General features: G+C 42.8%; 1 protein-coding gene across 2 annotated transcripts in view; it reads right to left on the bottom strand.

Moving 5' to 3' along the window:
• Window positions 1-15,266, bottom strand: part of LOC139734868 (FAD-dependent oxidoreductase domain-containing protein 1-like) — a 43,911-nt gene extending 28,645 nt beyond the window's left edge. Inside the window, exon 1 of one of the 2 annotated variants that reach the window (XM_071645659.1) lies at window positions 15,222-15,266. The gene's annotated coding sequence lies outside the window, so the exon portion shown is untranslated. The remainder of the gene's footprint in view (window positions 1-15,221) is intronic. The other variant, XM_071645652.1, reaches the window with a different exon arrangement.
• Window positions 15,267-19,086: the final 3,820 nt, after the last annotated feature.

Raw genomic sequence — 19,086 nt, 5'->3', positions numbered from 1 at the left:
CAGGATTTTTGACGTGGAGCAGTGATAGAAACCCCATCGTCGTAGCGGAGGACGAGACCTCAGCCTGATTGGATCCAGGTGTCACGTGCATGACTGACGGCGAGACAGCATCAAGTCTGGGTGAGACGTTCGACTGATCAGGGCGAGGACGTGATCATCGAACACCAGACAGACCTAGGCTGGTTGGCGGTGCTGATGGAGTGCTGACTGCGTGGCATCGTAGATTGTCACCGTGAGACGTTGACTGATCAGGGTGAGGACGTGATCATCGAACACCAGACAGAGCTAGGCTGGTTGGCGGTGCTAATGGAATGCTGACTACGTGGCATCGTAGACTGTCACCGTGAGACGTTCGACTGATCAGGGCGAGGACGTGATCATCGAACACCAGACAGACCTAGGCTGGTTGGCGGTGCTGATGGAGTGCTGACTGCGTGGCATCGTAGATTGTCACCGTGAGACGTTGACTGATCAGGGCGAGAGCGTGATCATCGAACACCAGACAGAGCTAGGCTGGTTGGCGGTGCTGATGGAGTGCTGACTGCGTGGCATCGTAGACTATCACCGTGAGACGTTGACTGATCAGGGCGAGGACGTGATTATCGAACACCAGACAGAGCTAGGCTGGTTGGTGGTGCGGATTGAATGCTGACTGCGTGGCATCATAGACAGAGACTGATCAGAACTGGATGTGGTTCAACCGAGTAGACATCCCAGCTGGATGTCAGAGTGGTTTAGAGTTACTTACGTAGTTAAGTAATTGTCAGTAATTGTGTACTGAGATTTTATGGTGTTTGTATTTGTTTTCTTTCCCACTGTGAGCCTTTTGTTACAGCAATGGCAGAATCCGTAACTCAGATGATTGCAGCGCTCACCGATGCGTTACAGGGATTGAATGTGCAACGCGCTCCACCCCCAGTGAAGATCAGCAAGTTTCGAGGCCCTTCACGAGGAGAGTTATCACTCCAAGAGTGGCTGGATGAGTTTTCTAGTTATGCTAGACACTATAATCTTACAGGAGAAGCCAAGGCCCAAGCGCTGTTGGATAATTTAGCTGGAGTGGCTAAAGAAGAGGTCTTGTGCAGGAGTGATGATGTGCGGAAAGACAGCGACAAAATAATTGACGTCTTAAAGTCTCTCTTCGCGCCGGTTGAGTCTGTCCCTTCTCTCAGCCAAGCTTTTCACAACCGAGATCAGCTGGAAGGTGAAACACTCGCTGACTACAGCCGTGTGCTTATGCGGATGTACGACCGGATGGTGAAGGCGGCACCAGCAGAGGATGACCGGAAAGCATTGGAACGCTTGAGAGATGGTTCACTAAAAGAGAGGTTCGTCAGAGGAGCGAAAGAAAAGTGGGTCCAGCGTGAACTCAGAAGGATTGAGATGGCTGCGAAAGAGAAGACATTTCTTGAAATGCGTGAAGAGGTGCTGAGCTTCTTTCGGGATCAGGAGCCAGTCAGGAAGCCCCGAGTTCATGAGATTTTCACGGAGCGAGTGGATATTAGTCCCACCACACAACACCATGGAAAAAATGGACCCGACTTGCAGGGCGAGCTGTCCGAGCTGAAGAAGGATGTGGCTCAACTCGCAAAAAGTGTGCAAGCACTCGTGCAAGCACAGACCAATCCTCCCAGAGTGCAGCCCAAGAGAGGGAGAGACAAGTTGAAATGTTATAACTGTTTGCAGAAAGGCCACACAAAGCAGGAATGTACGAAGGATATTGTGTGTTTCAACTGTATGAAGGAGGGGCATGCAAGTAAGGACTGCCCAACGAAGAAGCAGGAAGCAAGCTCCGCGCCAGAAGCATCTACCAGTGCACCTGAAACACCAGTGCACCCAGGAGCTAACCGAGGGAGTGTAGTGGCTGGTGAAACTTCATTTCAACCTGATTTGGTGGATCGATTAGTTGCCAGAAGCCCATGCTGTATGATAGCAATTGGAGGTGTGCAAGTGGGATGTGTCGTCGATACAGGTGCCGAGGCATCCATTATTCCTGCTTCGCTCTATCATGAGGAGTTGAAGAGTAAGCTCGGAGAGCTGCAGGATACGGCAGGGCTCTTTTTGAATGTCGTAGGAGTCGGAGGTATCGAGATACCAGTCCAGGGATACGTGGAGGTACCTGTGGAGATCAAAGGACGAGAGCTAACTGGAAGCTTTCTGGTAGTTGCAGACCAGGCGTGTGCAGTGAAGCATACCAAGTACCCAATCCTGCTGGGCTGCAATATCCTGAGACACATCACCGACCCATCCATCTTCGGTGAGATGAAGACTGCAGTTGGTGGTCCTGTAAGAGAGGCAAAGGGTCCTGACGTTCATGTGAGCTCCATTAAGATTCATCCGGTGAGTGACGAAGTTCTTCCTCCCTTCACAGTAAGGCGCGTTATCTGCAACTGGAGTGCAGAGGATCGGAGCATGCTTCCAAGTGATGTTGTGGTGCATCCTACATCAAGTATGGTCAAAGCAGAGGTGAAAGCTTTCGAGGGACTACATCGCCTAGAGTCTGGCTCCCCTCTTGATGTACTGCTGGCGAATGAAACTGGTGAAGAAGTTCAACTCACGCGAAACACTACAGTAGCTGAGGCATCAGTAGGAACGATGAAGCCGGAAGTCGTGCTAGGAGTGCAAGACGAAAAAATCGTGGTGTCACTATGCGAAGTGGTGCAGGAGGATGCCAACTGTGGTGCTGCAAAATGTGAGGATGCTACCAAAATAGCAGTTAAGGTTGCGGAGCTACCCCCAGGCGTGATGTTAGAAGGGCTGTCAAAGGAGACAGAGGCGAAAGTTGCCAAGCTGCTTGACAAACATGCTGCAGTGTTTTCAGCTGGAACATTTGATCTGGGAGAGTGTAATGTCGTCCCACACGAGATTCAGATGAGGGATGGGCCTGCAATCAGACTCCCATACAGACGCATACCTCCCGCTCTGATGTCTGAAGTCAAGAAGATGCTCCAAGAGATGCTCGAGCAAGGAATTATTCGTCCATCCAAGAGTCCCTATGCAAGTCCTGTTGTACTCGTTAAGAAGAAAGATGGGTCAGTTAGACTGTGCATAGATTACAGGAAAGTCAATGAGCGTACAGTGAAAGATTCGTTTCCCTTGCCCCGTATTGAGGAGACTTTGGAGGCACTGAGAGAGGCGAGATACTTCTCAACAATGGATCTTGCGCACGGATATTTTCAGGTGGTGATGGACCCAGCATCCGTGGATAAGACGGCGTTTCGAGTTCCCTGGGGGCTATACGAGTTCACTCGTATGCCACAAGGACTGACAAACAGTCCCAGCACATTTCAGCGGACGATGGAATATATCCTGGGTGATTTGAATTTGAGTCAGCTCATTCTGTACTTGGATGACATTCTTGTATTTTCCCCCACGGTTGAGGAGCATATTCAGAGGTTGGATGTAGTCTTATCTAGGCTGGCGGCAAATGGACTGAAAGTGAAGGGGAAGAAATGTCAATTCTTCCGTCAACAAGTGGAGTACTTGGGACATGTGGTTTCCAGTAACGGAGTACAGGTGGACCCTGGGAAAGTAGAAAAGGTCAAGACCTGGCCACGACCACAGAATGGGAGAGAAGTCAGCTCGTTCCTCGGATTGGCTTCATACTATCGGCGCTTTATTCGAGGTTTCTCACAGATCGCTGGTCCCTTGCATCAAGTTGCCCTGAAGGGGAAAGGAAACAAAGCAGCATTTCATTGGGGCAAGGAACAAGAGGATGCTTTTGTTGAGTTGAAGTCATTGCTGACCGAGTCACCCGTACTGGCCTATCCCAAGTTTGACCAGGACTTTGTACTTGAAGTGGACGCTTCCATGCGAGGGTTAGGAGCCTGTCTGCTTCAGAGGGGGGATGATGGACAACTTCACCCTATAGCTTACGCTAGCAGATGTCTTCGTGGCTCAGAGAAGAACTACACTGACATAAGCAGCTTCAAGATTGAGCTGTTAGCCCTGAAATGGGCTGTAACGGAGAAGTTTGGACCGTATCTCATGGGTGCCCATTGTGAAGTCCTGACAGATAACAACCCCTTAGCTCATTTATCCACAGCCAAGTTGGGAGCTACAGAGCTCAGGTGGGCTGCTCAGCTAGCACCTTTTGACATTGACATTAAGTACAGGACAGGCAAGAGTAACAGGTGCGCGGATGCCCTCAGCAGGCGACCAGATGACATGACAAGCGAAATGGTAGCTACGATGGTGGATGAGGCAACCAGCTCCTCAGCACTACCCAGAGATGAGTTGCAGTCGCAGTGCCCGACGGCCGTGCAAGTATGTCGAGGGGAGATAGATGATCAGCCAAGATTAGATGTACTGCCTTCATACAATCATGACCAGCTGGCAGCGATGCAAAAGGATGATGAGGCGCTCGGAGTAGTGTGGCGGTTGTGGGAGAGAAAGTGGAGGCCAGGAGAGGAGTTGGATATTCAGGAGAGCCAACAGAGTCGGGGATGGCTGAGGGAGTGGGCCAACTACAAGGAGTACAGAGGTGTACTATACAGGGAAGTAAATGACCCCATTTCTGGACCCATTCAGCAGCTACTCATTCCAGAAGCACTACGAGAGACTATGCTGGAAATGACACACGATAAATGGGGCCATCAAGGGGTTGACCGCACCCTCCGTTTGCTGAGAGAGAGATGCTACTGGCCTGGCATAAGTCAGTACACTAGGGAGTACATCAGGAGATGTTTCAGATGTGTTTCATCCAAGACTCCTACACCTACAGTGCGACCTCCTCTACGTCACCTGCTAGCTTTCCGCCCTCAAGAGATACTGGCCATAGATTTTTTGAAGTTAGATCGAGGGAAAGGAGGGTTCGAAGATGTGCTTGTGTTTACAGATGTATTCAGTAAATATGCGCAAGCTGTGCCATGTCGTGATCAGTCAGCTTTGACGGTGGCCAAGGTGTTGAGGGACCAGTGGATCGCACATTATGGGGTACCAGCCAGGATTCACTCCGATCAGGGCAGGTCATTTGAGGGTGACGTCATTAGAGAACTGTGCAAGCTCTATGGAATCGCAAAGTCCCACACTACAGCTTATCATCCGGCTGGAAATGGCCAGTGTGAGAGATTGAACAAGACTTTGTGTGCACTGATCAGGTCGCTAGATCCCAAAGAACGCAGGAAATGGCCCGAACTTATGCAGCACATACTCTTCGTGTACAATTCAACACCACACAAGGTGACTAGAGAGACGCCATATTTCCTGATGTTTGGCAGGAAGCCATCGCTGCCTATCGATCACATGTTGAATCGCTCGATGAGTAACTGGAACGAGAATCATGTTGCGACGCAAGAAAAGCTCATACAGAAAGCTCACCGCATTGTGTCAGATCGACTCAGAGAGGCAGCTGAGAAGGAAGAAAGAAGGCACAACCAACATACTTCTGCTGCTCCATTGGAGGTTGGAGATCGAGTGCTCAGAAAGAGAAATGCTTTCACTGGGAGGCACAAGTTACAAGACAAGTTTTTTGAAATGTCTCATGTAGTCGTTGATAAGAATGAGGAGAATGACGTGTACAAAGTACGGCCCGCCATGGGAGGAGAAGCTAAGTGGGTTAATCGTCGACAACTTGTGCAGGATCCCCGTGCAGAAGAGAACCCATTGTGTAATGTGTTACCAGAAGCCTTGCCGAGTAACGATAGTGCAAATGGAAATGGCGAGGAGCACGGCCATGACAATCATCGCAGCATTCACGAGCACAATGACTCCAGTGACACTGAAGATGACTGCAGTGAGGATGACGATGATCATTGGAATTTGGAATGGAGATACAATGGTCTGCCTGATAATGAAGAACCGTCGGGAATGGTTGAAGAGAGGCCGGTACCAAGACGATCAAGTAGATCGACGAAGGGAGTGCACCATAACCCAGAGCATTGGCCAAGGTCATCGATCAGTAGGCCGTCTCACTGAGTATTGAAGCTTGTTCCATGTAACAAGCGGGGAAGAAATACTTGTAGCAAACCCTGAGAAGTAAGTGTATGTTGCACTTCAAATGGTAAAAGTGATAAATTTCAGGGAGGAATATGTTCTGTTGCTTCCATGTCGTGAAGTGGGATGCACTTCCCTCATTTTGTACATAGAGTCAGGATACGTGGTATCAGTGGAGTTGATAGTGATTTATCTCTGAGGTATGAGTTTTAGGAGTTGAGATACATCATCTCATTTTCAGCTCATTCTCAGGTCATATAGACGATGAATGGCTCATTGTTATGTTTGCATGAAGTATTTGTACGTTTGTGCATCATACAGGACTTAGAACCCTTTTTACATACAAGTGGTTGTATGCAAATTGTCCTAGATTGAATGTATACAGGATAAGGTATACATGAGGCCTTTTTTTATACCAGTAGTGGTGTACTGATTATCACAGGTTGAATGTGTACAGGTTGTATACATGAAGAATTTCAGGTATACCAGTTGTGTATACATGTTATTACAGGTATTCTATGGAAGTTATTCCTTGTATATTGTAGATTTGATGTGCTTCACATTGTGTATCTTAATTCAAGGTATATATAATTACCACATGCATAGATGTCGATACACTGATATCTATGTGGTTTGATAGTTTGGATATAAGGAGCAGATGGATGTACCATGATAGGCTTGTTTGTGGTTGCAGGTCTCAATAATCTGACTTTTGGATTATAAATGCACACAGGATTTGCATGTGTACAGTTTGTTTATCCTGCACATTAGTGTACTTTTATAAGCTGTGCACTAACTGTCATGGAGGTGGTTTTGTGTAGGCAGTGGTGGAATTTCATTTGGATTCCAAAGGTGCCGTTCCAATGTTGGTATGGATAATTCAGTGACTTACCAGTATATGGGAGAATAGTTTAAAGGTGTTTGTATGCTTTCTATTCTTACCAGAATGAATGTTATGGAACAATCGAGACGAATGTTCCCCAAGCGGGGAAGATGTCAGAGGACAGAATTTTGTGATGAGAAAGTGTATTATATTGCACAGGCTCGGTTTGCCTATAGGGTTTATTACAGAGTGCCACACAGGGAAACAAACACTCTGTTGTTTTTGGAGAGAGATAAGGACTAGCCAGTGGCAGCATACAGTTGCCATGGGAATGCCATCCCATGCTACTAATTCCCCAGCTAGTTTCACTTCACCACTTTGGGGCATGTGTACTTGCACGTGTTACAAAATATAGTTCTGTTTGTTGATTAATGTTGAGGGTTAGATATGCTATGGGAGAGAAAAGAATGAGCATGTGCTTTGTAAATTATAGTTAAGGTTATTCAGAATATGAAAATAATAACCAGGAATATGATTTTTACTGGAAGGAGGAGTGATATTTTGGTGAGTGATCAGTCACAGAAAGTGTTGAGCCAAACAGTTCCGGTGGTCTGGGGCATTGCACCTTGCTCTGCAGAGAAGGGGAGAGGCAATCACAGGTCACGTGGAGGAAATCTGCTGTAAGTAGGCTTGTATTTCGTTTTTTGAATGATATTTTTGTTGGGTACATGATTTATGTATGCATTATGCTTACTGTGTGTGAAGTTTAAAAGTAATGTGAATGCATATTGCGGCTTTATAGAGTAGATGAAATGTTGAGGTGAACGGAGTCATTGTCCTCTTAGCCATTGACCCTGTGTGTTAGCTGCATGCAGAGTACACAGCAGTGCACTCAGCCACACACTTTGCATAGAGTAGTGGGAGTGAAGTTGCGTGATTTACACCATGCGATGGAGTTTGTAAAGTGGGAGAATATTGGTTTGCATGAATGGAAGTTGTAGTAATCATTATTATTGGCTCATTTAAATGTCATGTTCATATGATTAGAGTATGTATGGTACATCAGACTTTCACGAATGTGAGCAAGTTAGCTAGAGCACATGTAGGTGCCAGACAACACGTGAGGTTGGCATGAATGCACATCCTTCAGAAGTTATCGTGCGGATGGAAAACATTTGACTTAGGGGGCGCTCTCATGTAAACAATGAATTAAAGATGGCCGCGCCCATGGTATCGGTATGTGTATGAAACTGCCCACCTGTTGAGGCACTATCCATTTGGGAGCATAGTTGCTTATTTGTCATTTAATCTTAGAACCATGTTGTATGAGATGACATACAGCGGTGTGAATGCTATGGTTTGAAAATCACCATGATAAGGACCATTCGTGTGTGTATGTTTCTTTTATTTAGGATAACTTCCGCTGTGTATCAGCAGTGAGGAGACAGCTTATCGCACGAGGCTGATAGCTGTTGTGACCTGTTCAGAAGACAAGTGACGTTTGACTTTGGGTATAAATATGTTTCAATTTCCTTACGCATTTATGCAAGTTCATGGAGTGGAACATGTTGTCCATTATTACAATTTGTTGTTGACTATGCAAGTTGCATTTAAGCTTACTAGTCAGTAATAATGTGGGTTCCAGTATATTGAAACCAAGTGTAGGTTTTATTGAGAGAATGAGGTGACTCTATAATGATTTGATAACGGTTAACATCTGTAGGAGGAGAATAAGTTTGTTTTATGTTTTCATACACAAATTATTAGTATGACATAATGCTAGTATGTGATGTGTAACTTGGCAGACTAGAAGTTTTGGTATGGATTATGCTAAACAAGGCTACTGAAGAAATGAAAGCAGTTGATAATGTTTTGGAAGTGATACAGCTGTAGTTCAACTTTTCATTTCATTTGAAGGAGTTGATATGCATTTGACACTGATGATGCAACATAAAGCAGTTATGGTGTACGATTCAGTGGTATTGTAAACCATGATGGGAATTATTATAGATCAATGGTAGTGAGGAAGAGCTATGCATATTGAGTTACAGTTTTAATTACAGTCTTACAGTAACTCTCGTGGACTGAGATAAACAACTGAGAGTTTTTGTGATTGTGTTAGAACCAAGTGTAACAAGCTAACGCATTGCTGATGTTATCATGGCATATACGAAGTGTGTTATGATGTTGGTTTTTTCTCTGCTTGTTCTTTGCAGGGTTTCTTGTTTGTTTTATTACTTCGGTAATAAACGTGCATATTACTGCAGGTCAACTGGTACGCTCATTTATTTGAGTACTCTCGGGTATCTAAACCAACCCACCCCCCTAGGGCACATAACAGCCCCCATCCCCCGACACAACAAACATCAATCTTACAGACAAAAACATTATCTCTACACCTTTGGAATCTAGTGATGTGCACATTTTTAAAAGCACAAAATGATGACCTACTGATGTGCCATCAAAAATTTGAGCAAGCTAATGATCATCACTGTTGACATTGTAAATGTAAGTATGTTGACATTTATCACAATCAAGATTAAAGCTTATCACACCAAGTAAAAGGGTGCGATGAAACATGCTGATGCTGTCAAAAATAAGCAAGTCTACAGACAACAATGAACTTGCTCTACATGGAGGCAAAGCAGAGCTATTAACCCATCGAGGACGAGTCCAGAGTATACTCAGGCAAGCATTAAAGGGAAATGAGTGTTGTAGCAAGTATACTCACGCAAGCATCAGGGAAATGTGTGTTGTAGCAAAATCATCTAACCGTCCTCAACGGGTTAAAGTCATTGCTAGAACGTATACTAATCACGTTATGTTTACACCATGTTCCCAGTAGCCACTGTAGCCCATTTGCTCAAAATGTTGCATGCCATGGGTTGGCGAGATATTCTCCTAGCTGTTTTTTCCCCCTTTGTATTCTGGTCTTGTTCATTCTAGTCCTTGCTGTACACAGTACAGTGAACATGCAGCTATCACATTCCATTCTCATGGTGTCTGGTCAGGCTAGACTACATTTTGTTCTTGTTGCATCCAACTGCAGTGCACCCTCCAAGTTTTGTTACAGCATATCATGCGTAGTTACGTTTTTGTGGCATTCACCCTGTTTTACTATGGCCTACCGGTACTAGGTTTTTCATCAGCACCGGGACTGCCGATGCAAATTTCTGACGTTTGAAAATCTGACTCGGCATCAATGGCAATCAAGGCCTGTCACATTTTTCCATCCCGTCCCCCCCCCCCCCCACATTGTCTCACGTCCATTCTGTTTTGTCCACGGTGGACTGAAACGTGACAGCTACAGTCTTCACATCCAGCAATGACAACAAACAGGTTGAACCAAAACTTTACAAATTCATTATTTCTGAATGGATTGTCTGATTTTCCTCATACATGTACTTCATACCGCTACTTCATTTATTTCTGCATTCACTGAACCCAGATATTTTTTTTTTTTTTTTGGGGGGGGGGGGGGGGAGGGGGACGTGAGTTTTCATTTGAGGCCATTGATTAATACATTTGTTCATAGAAAGATTGTTGTTGTTCTTGTAAAGTACCAGTCAGCTATGTGGTTCTCTCCCTACCAGATTATTCTATATGCGTCACTGACATTGCTTTACGCTTGACAGGGCTTTATAAATGCTTTTGTCTGTGAACAGCAAAATATTAAACTCGAGCAAATCACTATGAGTTAAACTATTCATAAAATACCATGTCATCCCTCTCCCCATCATTTTTCCAGGGAAGTTGCTGACATTCCAGAACATTGTATTTTCAACAATAGATGTCCTTGAATCCCCTGATAAATCTTATTTAGTGTGGAACTGCATAATATTTAGGTAATAACATATCGTGTTTTGCAGGCATTTGCAAAACAAATAACGAACAGAAGATTTGCAATGATGATGACAAGCTTGATTCCCGACTGACAAGCCATGAAGTCAGGTATACTGCTGGGTACATAGTATACGTTTCAATACCTACCAGATTGTTATTACAATATTTAATTTACTATTTTTATTACCAGACATGATTTTCCTTCAGGATCGACAGAAGACACAGGGAGGCCTATAATATGATAGCCACACAATGTATGTGACCCACTATTAAAGATCCTGTTTACCTTTGGGAACAGTGATTTAACAAATTTTCAAGATATGACATTTAATGCATGTGTAGGTCTGTTGTACCACAAAACATCCTATCATACAATTTTCGCGATAATGCCTATAAAATACCAGGAGATATCTGTATTTTTCTCAATAAACCGTAACTGTAGACAAGTTTAGTCTGGAAGCATTTTTATTATTCTTCACATTTTACATATTTAACAATACTTAACATCGATTTTACCAATTCAAATTTTTACAGTGGTTGTTTCTATCCCTAACTCACATTTTAGAACTACTTTAAAGCACTAATGCTGGGTTTTAGTTTCATCTGCAAATGGTAAATTATGCCTTTAAATAAATACATAAAAATCTTTTTCTTTCCTTTCTTTTTTTTTTTTTTTTTTTTGGGGGGGGGGGATGTCACAGTGCAACAGTGAATGGAGTGCACTGCCACACATACAGTATATCTACAAACTGTTCCATGTATAATCACAGATGGATGGATTCCAATGCTTGATTAAAGATAAAGACATAAGTGCAATTTGATCTTGAGATACGCGTCAGTGGGTTACTCATTGTCATAGAACTGCAGCAGGCTTTTCACAAAATATGCCAAAATGTGAATAACATATGTGTTACTATTGGTGCTACGCAAATCAAAAGTCGAAAACTGGTGTATCATCTTTTAAATTTGAAATACAGTAAATGGTATGTCATGTTGCGCATAAAGTCTGATTCTGATTAATAGTGTACTGGAATTGATCAAAAATTACATAGTATACCACATACCGTCCATCTTCTGTACAATTAATGGTTCTATAATTTAACACAAAAATGTACACAAATTTATGTATCCCACAAAAAGAGTTCCTTGAACCATGGACGGAAGGTCATTGCTAAAACATACCCTCGATTTGGTACTTATTAGATAGTCCTTTACTGGTAGACCAGGTTTAACAGATAATTTCACAAGAAAACGTACTTTAATTACCGGGTACTTGCCCACAGTAAGTACTGATAAGTGCAAGTTCTTCTCAAAAGTAAACATATTTTTGAATAATAAAAGGGGAAAAAATGTTTTTGAAGCATTCTTTCTTATGATGCATATTAAAGTTAGCTACAGTTCTTATTGTACACACCGACAGCTACACACACGCGCAAAATGTTTAAACTACCACACGCGGCGGAGCGTAAACAATCACTCTGGCAAAAGTTTCCAGTTTTACCAGACATCATGTGTGCGTGGGCCTTGGGATGCTTCCCATCCAGATTCCATGAGCAATAGCTTCTTGGAGAGATTCAATTTCTTCTTCCAAAATACAATGTAGGGTATGCTGATATTGTGCACACTGAAGAACTGAATCTTACTGAACTTAGCATTTCTACTAGAATAATCATTCCTGTCTGTAACAGGGGCCATTTCATTCGTTGATGAAAAGGCCCAATCAGGTGCGAGAGTACTCTCGCTTCTCTGAACACACGGGAGTTTTAACTCCCGCATTTGTTCTGAAAGTGAGACTTAGCACACTTCACTCTCTTTAGCTGTTTTTTTGATGAATGAAACTCAACTGCCCCTGCTGCAAATATGCAGCGTGTTACAAACAGGATCACTGTACTCTCGCTACTCTATGGAATTTCTTTGATGAATATGGCCAACATTCACATTGTTGTGGGTTGCTGTGCAACTCTACAAGATTACCACTACTAGACTACCTGATGTTTTCTAATTACTCAGGTGCCAAATATAACTAGGGAGTTTTCGATTGGGTGAATGAGAAGGTTGTGACGCCGAGGGCAAGCGTATGTCAAGGTGTCACGTCTGTACGTTGACCCGCTGCTGAAAAAATTTCGATTTCGGGCGTCACGTCTCGTGGCGTGTGCACGAGGCTACCTGTGCCTGGGTGCATAGAGTATGCGGAATTTGTGACTTGTTTTTTTTACTTGTAATATTTATTTTGTCTTTGACTAGATGCCGAATAAGTATCCTGGGATGAATTATGTGCATTTTAAAACATAATGCATGGTAAGACTACAAGGTAAAATGCACTGCACCAGGCCAAGCACCGAGATGTGATTGCGTACAGCATTATGTGTAAATGCATGTGTGGGACTACGGTATGCAGTTGCAAACTGCGAACAGTGAAAGTGGGCAAATAAAGTAGGTACCAGAGGCTGTAGTTTGTATGTCAGCGCTGCTGCTCCGACGTATCAAGATCAGCTTTCATGTACCAGGGTAATGAAAATATCAACATTCTCTCGAAAGAAATAGGAAAACAGGTGAACTGAGCACGGATTTCCTGAGAGTCATTATGCTCTTTCGCACGACTCCGTCTATCGCGAGAGGAGTGTGACGTCATAGATAAGGCGGCTTGAGCGCAGCGCGAGTAAATTGGGTGGACGGTGATAACCGGGGTGAACGTGTTCAAAAATTGGGCGATGAGCCAAGGGTCGACACTCATGCATGCGCAGAACGTAAAAAATACGTCATCGCACGGTGACGCCGGGCTCAACGTGCACATCGAAAAGTGCCTACATAGCCCAGCCCAGCCCAGTTGATGTAAAACGTGCTTCACACATCATCTGGTCGGGCTAGTGCAGTGTTCAAGTTTACACAAGTCAAGGCATACACTCGACCGAAAGATCAGTCTGTATCTGGTCGTCGGGGGAAATGTTCCGCGGAGACTGCGTCTGGCTTCACGGATCCCCTCCTTATACAGACCGAAGTCAATGATTCCGGCTCCTGTGTGGATGCGCTGCCAGTGGTCGCAAACAGATCAAACGTTACGATAAACCAAATTTCAGACAGCTTTTTTACATTCAAACAAGTTTGACATGACACGACACATTATGCAGCAATATTTGGGATAAATTTCTCACATTGTGCAATCGAAATACTCACAGTAAATAGGTTATGACGCATAAATTTGTCCATATCGCAACATCGCTGTTCGCTTGATGCAAGTCTCCATTTTGAATCTGTTAGCCAATCACATGCGAGGTACGTGTCTTTGTAAAAAAAAAAACATGTAGAAACTACCTCGCATGTGATTGGCTAACGGATTCATATGTTGAAAAGCTGTTACGATCGTATCGACGGGCTGATAGTTGCATCTTTAATCATGCAAATTCTACCTAAATGTTTGATTATTCATTAATCTGGTGAGTGTAGTGCATTCTAGAAATGTTGATTTTGCTATACAAGCTTAAATTTGCCGACCTAGGGCCGTGAATTAGACGCAATCGAGAAGGGTGAGGTACATACCTCACCCAATTTTCCATAGAGACAGTGGTTAAGAACATCCACACAGTGATGGGTACACATACTAATACCTTCCGTCTGTCTACTCGTTACGGGGGAGAGCGGTAACGTAAAAAAAAAATAAAACACTCCTCCGGACAGACGGATCTTTCTGTCTAGGCACACACATATAAGGCAAGGGCTTACATTTCATTCATCATCATCATCATCAGTACACAGAAGTAACGCTAGTACTAGTAGTAGGTAGTCCTGTCGAGACTTAACCGTCTCTGGTCATTCATTCGGGTTGTATTTACATGAACCTACATAGTAAAAACTTTATTCATGGTGCGAAAGGAAGAACTGTTCCTCGATCGTCATCGACGAGCTATCTAGGCTGTTTGTATACTAACGACGAGTAACGTAAATTTACGTACATCCATCGTTTCGAAAAATAGTATCGGTAGTCTCAAAGACCACTGCCACTGCACTGAACACGCACTCATGCACCTGTCCTTGTGAGTTGTGATGTCTCTGTTTAATAATAGTATCTCCATCCCATGCCATACTGTCCTGTCGGAAAGACTTCCATATGTACCCCCCACTATAGTATTATACACCTACATTGTACATTGTTCTATGAGCTTCCTCTGAAGTCCGCATTTCCCTAGGACACCTAACCGCAGCAGCGACCCCATACGGACAAATACGTACCGGGGGCTGTTACTGTGTTACAGCGCCCCGCGACGGGGTTATAGGACACCGAGATCAATGACTATACCCTAACTCTAACCCTAACCCTAACCCTAACTCTAACCCTAATCCTAAACTGAGTAATCTCTATCTAATCCTAATCCCAAAGCCACCTAAACTTATTCATGTTAGCGATTGATGACATTACTTATAATGAATCATGATGCATAGCAGGGGGTACATATGGAAGTCTTGCCGTCCTGTCCCAGTGTGACTCTGTATTGATTTGTATGACTGTGTGGGTGTGAGTAAACAACATCAACAGGCAACTCCTTCGCATCTCCACTTGAGTTACTAATAATTAAAGAGTGACCAAAAAGTAAAACTCAAATATCGACATATTTCTTTGCTTTACCTCACCTCAAGGCAGATTTTCCTAGACGTTCGCAGTACGTCTCACGACATCAACACCATGACTTCAGCTTCATGCAAGAGGTTGTAAGGGGTGCTTAGTACGGCGAGCTAGCTGCTGCGAGATGGCTAAGCGATAAAATGGTTTGCGCAACAAAAACGTGTACCTCGCTAGCTACGCAAATTCGTGTGTAAATCAACGGTAGTAAAGGGCCATCACACACACAGCCTTGTGCGCATGTTCTCCTGCATTTCGATTCCACACACACAATTCAACGTTGGCAGTCTCCCACGATGGTGGTGATGCGATAGCGTGCAAGATAATTTTTCAGCCAATCAAAATTAGTCACTGCATACACACCCCTTTTTTTTCGCTACGCCGATGAATCCCCAGGGTTGTGTGCACGCCCATTCAGATGAGCGCTTGTTCAGATCGAAAAACATGACACTCTCCCAAATTCACCGAATATTTTTGTCTTTAACTTTGTGGTTATTCATTTCATTGCTTTACACTATGATAATCAGATATACTAGCGCCAATTAGCGCGAGGAGGTTCTCAAAAACTTAGTGTATTTGACTCACAATTGACTGGCGCCTAATGGTGTTTTTAATCACATTCCTCGTGGTATATATATTATAATTTATCGAACAGAAAGGGAGATAAAAGACATCAGGTCTTCATTTCTCTCTCAGCCTTCATGATTGATCATCAAAAACCAAATACTCTTGGAAACTTTTCAATAAAGAGTAAAAACTGCTCCCAAAAACAAGTAAGCTTTGAGTATTAACAAAGTCCAACACTCTTTTTGTTGTTGAACTTGCATATCGATATATTTTATTAATGATTACCATGCACCTGTCGAGATGGTTTTTATCAGCACCAAACCACTAGCTCAAATTGTGAGATGTACACTGAGATTACTCATTCGTGCCACCTGAGGGAGGCAAGTGACCAATTATCTAAGGAGTGGTGGTATTTGGGGGTTCTGTAATAAGTTTTGTTGTAATTATGCAATCTGGTGCATAATGAATATTATATTTTAGCACATTCTCATCAAGAAAAAAAAAAAACACACACACTTTTTCTCAAAATGTGACTTTTTTGCAGGTGGAAATCGATGCACTTGTGTTTTGGGGATCTTTTTAGTGAGGCCGCGTGAGGAAAAGCTTGTCGGGCATGTGAGTGTGAGAAGGACCACCAAGTCTCTAAGACTTGGTAGGTCTACCACTACAACTACTGTCATTATTATTATCAGCATCAGAAGGAATACAACTGTGAGTAACAGCCATTTGTTGAATTCATCTCCTATTGGTGGCTTTGGAACAGCTGTAAACAAATACTAGCTGTACATTGTAAATGTATGTGGATGTGTCATTGAAGTATTGTACACATTCAACAGATATTCATACTATCACATATATAATGGCCTCATTGACACCAATCTGTAACATACCAAGTTTGAGATGGATAGATTGGATTACTAACTTGAAAGAAAAAAAAAACACACACACACCATGAAGAAAGGCCAGAAATATATTTTGATTGTTTCTAAAACACTTTACCTTCTTCTCAACCTATTACATTGTATCAGCGGCAGATCCAGGGGGAGCCCACCAGGTGCATGTCCCCCACCCTCCCTTTAATTTTTGTTAAAACAAAAGAAATAAAAAGAGAAAATGGGGGAGGGGTGCGTGCGTCCCCCCCCCCCCCCTTACGGAATTTCTGTATCTGCCCCCGATCATTCCTTACATCTGTCCCTGCTGTCTCTTATTCTCCAATCTCCATTTGACAGTGTAGTCTCAACTTTCAGCTCACCACTGCCGTTTGACTGTCACTACTTTCCTTTCTTACACTCTCCTTGTGTTGCTTCCCTCCTCCACTCTTGTCTCTCTAATCCCCTCACCCTCCTCCCCACCCCCACCCCCCCCCCAAAAAAAACAGTCCTTTCAAGGATTACATACTTCTAGTGTTACTACAAAACCTACCTTCCTCCAAAAATTCTATTTTACAAGACCTCCATTGAAACACTGGCACCATGTCTATCACTGATCTTTTGTGTATGTCATCAGAATCGTATATTGCCACAATGTACAGCATCAGAAATAAGAGAAACACACACATGAGTACATACCATGCATAGTGAATAAGTGTGATAAAAAGAATATCTTTATTTTCTGGTTGTACATGATTTGTATATGCAATAAAAAAAAATACAGATGGCACTCTAACATAAAAGAATAGTTCCAATCATATTAAAGAGGAAATCCAGTCCAAATATAAGTGAGTCTGATAAAAAAGAGTAAAATCTTACAAGTTCAACAGTAAAACTACGACTGAAATTGGATGAAAAAGAAGGAAGTTCTGACATTTTGAAGTTTCGCTATAATTTCTGCAAAACAGTTCTTGTACAGTGGATATGAATATGCAAATGAGCACGCTAACCATGTCATACCCTCACAATTTTTCACTGATCGTGTACAAAAAATGATGAAAGTTTAATGTTTCTGTCATTGAAGTCTGAAACATGTTATTCCCGGTTGAATAACTTCAGAATGAGAATAGTGATCAGTTAGATATAGGAATTTAGACTTGAGCCTCGGACATAATTGCGTTCGAATGAAAAAATGGAAATTTCACAATTTCATGGTACAAACTATTTGGTAAGTTGTGAGGGAATGACATACTCACTTTGCCATTTGCATATTCATATTGACTGTTCAAGACCTGTTTCCCCCCAAAAAAACAGTGAAACTTCAAAATGTCATAACTTCCTCATTTTTCATCCGATTTGAATCAAAATTATACCATTGAACTTTATCAGACTAACTTATTTTTTGACTGGATTTCCCCTTTAAAGAGGGATAAAACTATCATATCAGTACCATACACATTACAATACACATTGTATTTCTAGAAATTCTACACAGGTAATAACTCTCCTGCCTCTTATCACATGTGAAATGACCACAGATCACTAGACAGTCACTCCTGCCAAAGAAACTTTTCAGAAAATTTGTCTTTGATGTTTGTTCCCTGAGCAATAATTCAAGCCTGTTAGTCCACGTGGTCACAAAGCCACCACCTTTTTTTGTGCCATTTTGTTTTTGTTATGTCTGTTGTCTCTCTGAGACAAAAAGTTTACTACAATGTATGTTATTTGTCCTTTGACAGGCGCTTGAAGACACTAGCTGGAAATGGATGAACATTGAAAAAGATAATAAATTAACTAGAAATGTCATTAAGAGGACTGGTATGCCTCCATCATATCTCATGGTTCTCCAAATAGGTCTTGAGAATATCTTGACAATGTGAGAAGACAGTTTCACATAATTGGCAAAAAAAGAAAGACAAAATAACATGTTTGTCACAAAAGTGTTGAGTGTTAACTCTCCTTGAACTAGGTTTCAATTCAAATGGAAGGCTAATGTGGGAATATGACAATTTTTAGACAAGATTGTTAAAGAATGCTGTTGGTATATTTAAGGACACCATAGCAGGGAAAACAGCTGAGAACAGTGAACACAAATCACAGCACTGGGGAACCAAATGATCACTATGGTTTAGCTGTGTGCTTTGATAACCCTATGCCACCATAAAGTAGTCCCACACCAACTTCTTGCTTCTTTTGTTTGTTTAGATTAAGGGATTAGCACCCTATAACTTTTGTTTAAAGGTTGAACATTGAATATTACTTGAATATGTGTAAGTACAGTGTATGTCGTGAAAATGATACATACAGGCGAATGGATATGTAAAGTTTGTTCAGTGGTCAGTCCCCAACTTTCCTTGGGAAAGTGCTGACCATGTGAAAAGACATGACCATGCTGAAGGATGACAGTACAGGATGGGTCATCAAGGGTGCTGATT

This window comes from Diadema antillarum, unplaced genomic scaffold (genome assembly GCF_040938485.1).
Source record: "Diadema antillarum isolate AM-2024a unplaced genomic scaffold, OU_Dant_1.0 scf00000027, whole genome shotgun sequence".
Taxonomy (NCBI): Eukaryota; Metazoa; Echinodermata; class Echinoidea; order Diadematoida; family Diadematidae; genus Diadema; species Diadema antillarum.
The sequence above is the reverse complement of the archived record's forward strand: the minus strand, read 5'-3'. Positions and strand labels throughout refer to the sequence as shown.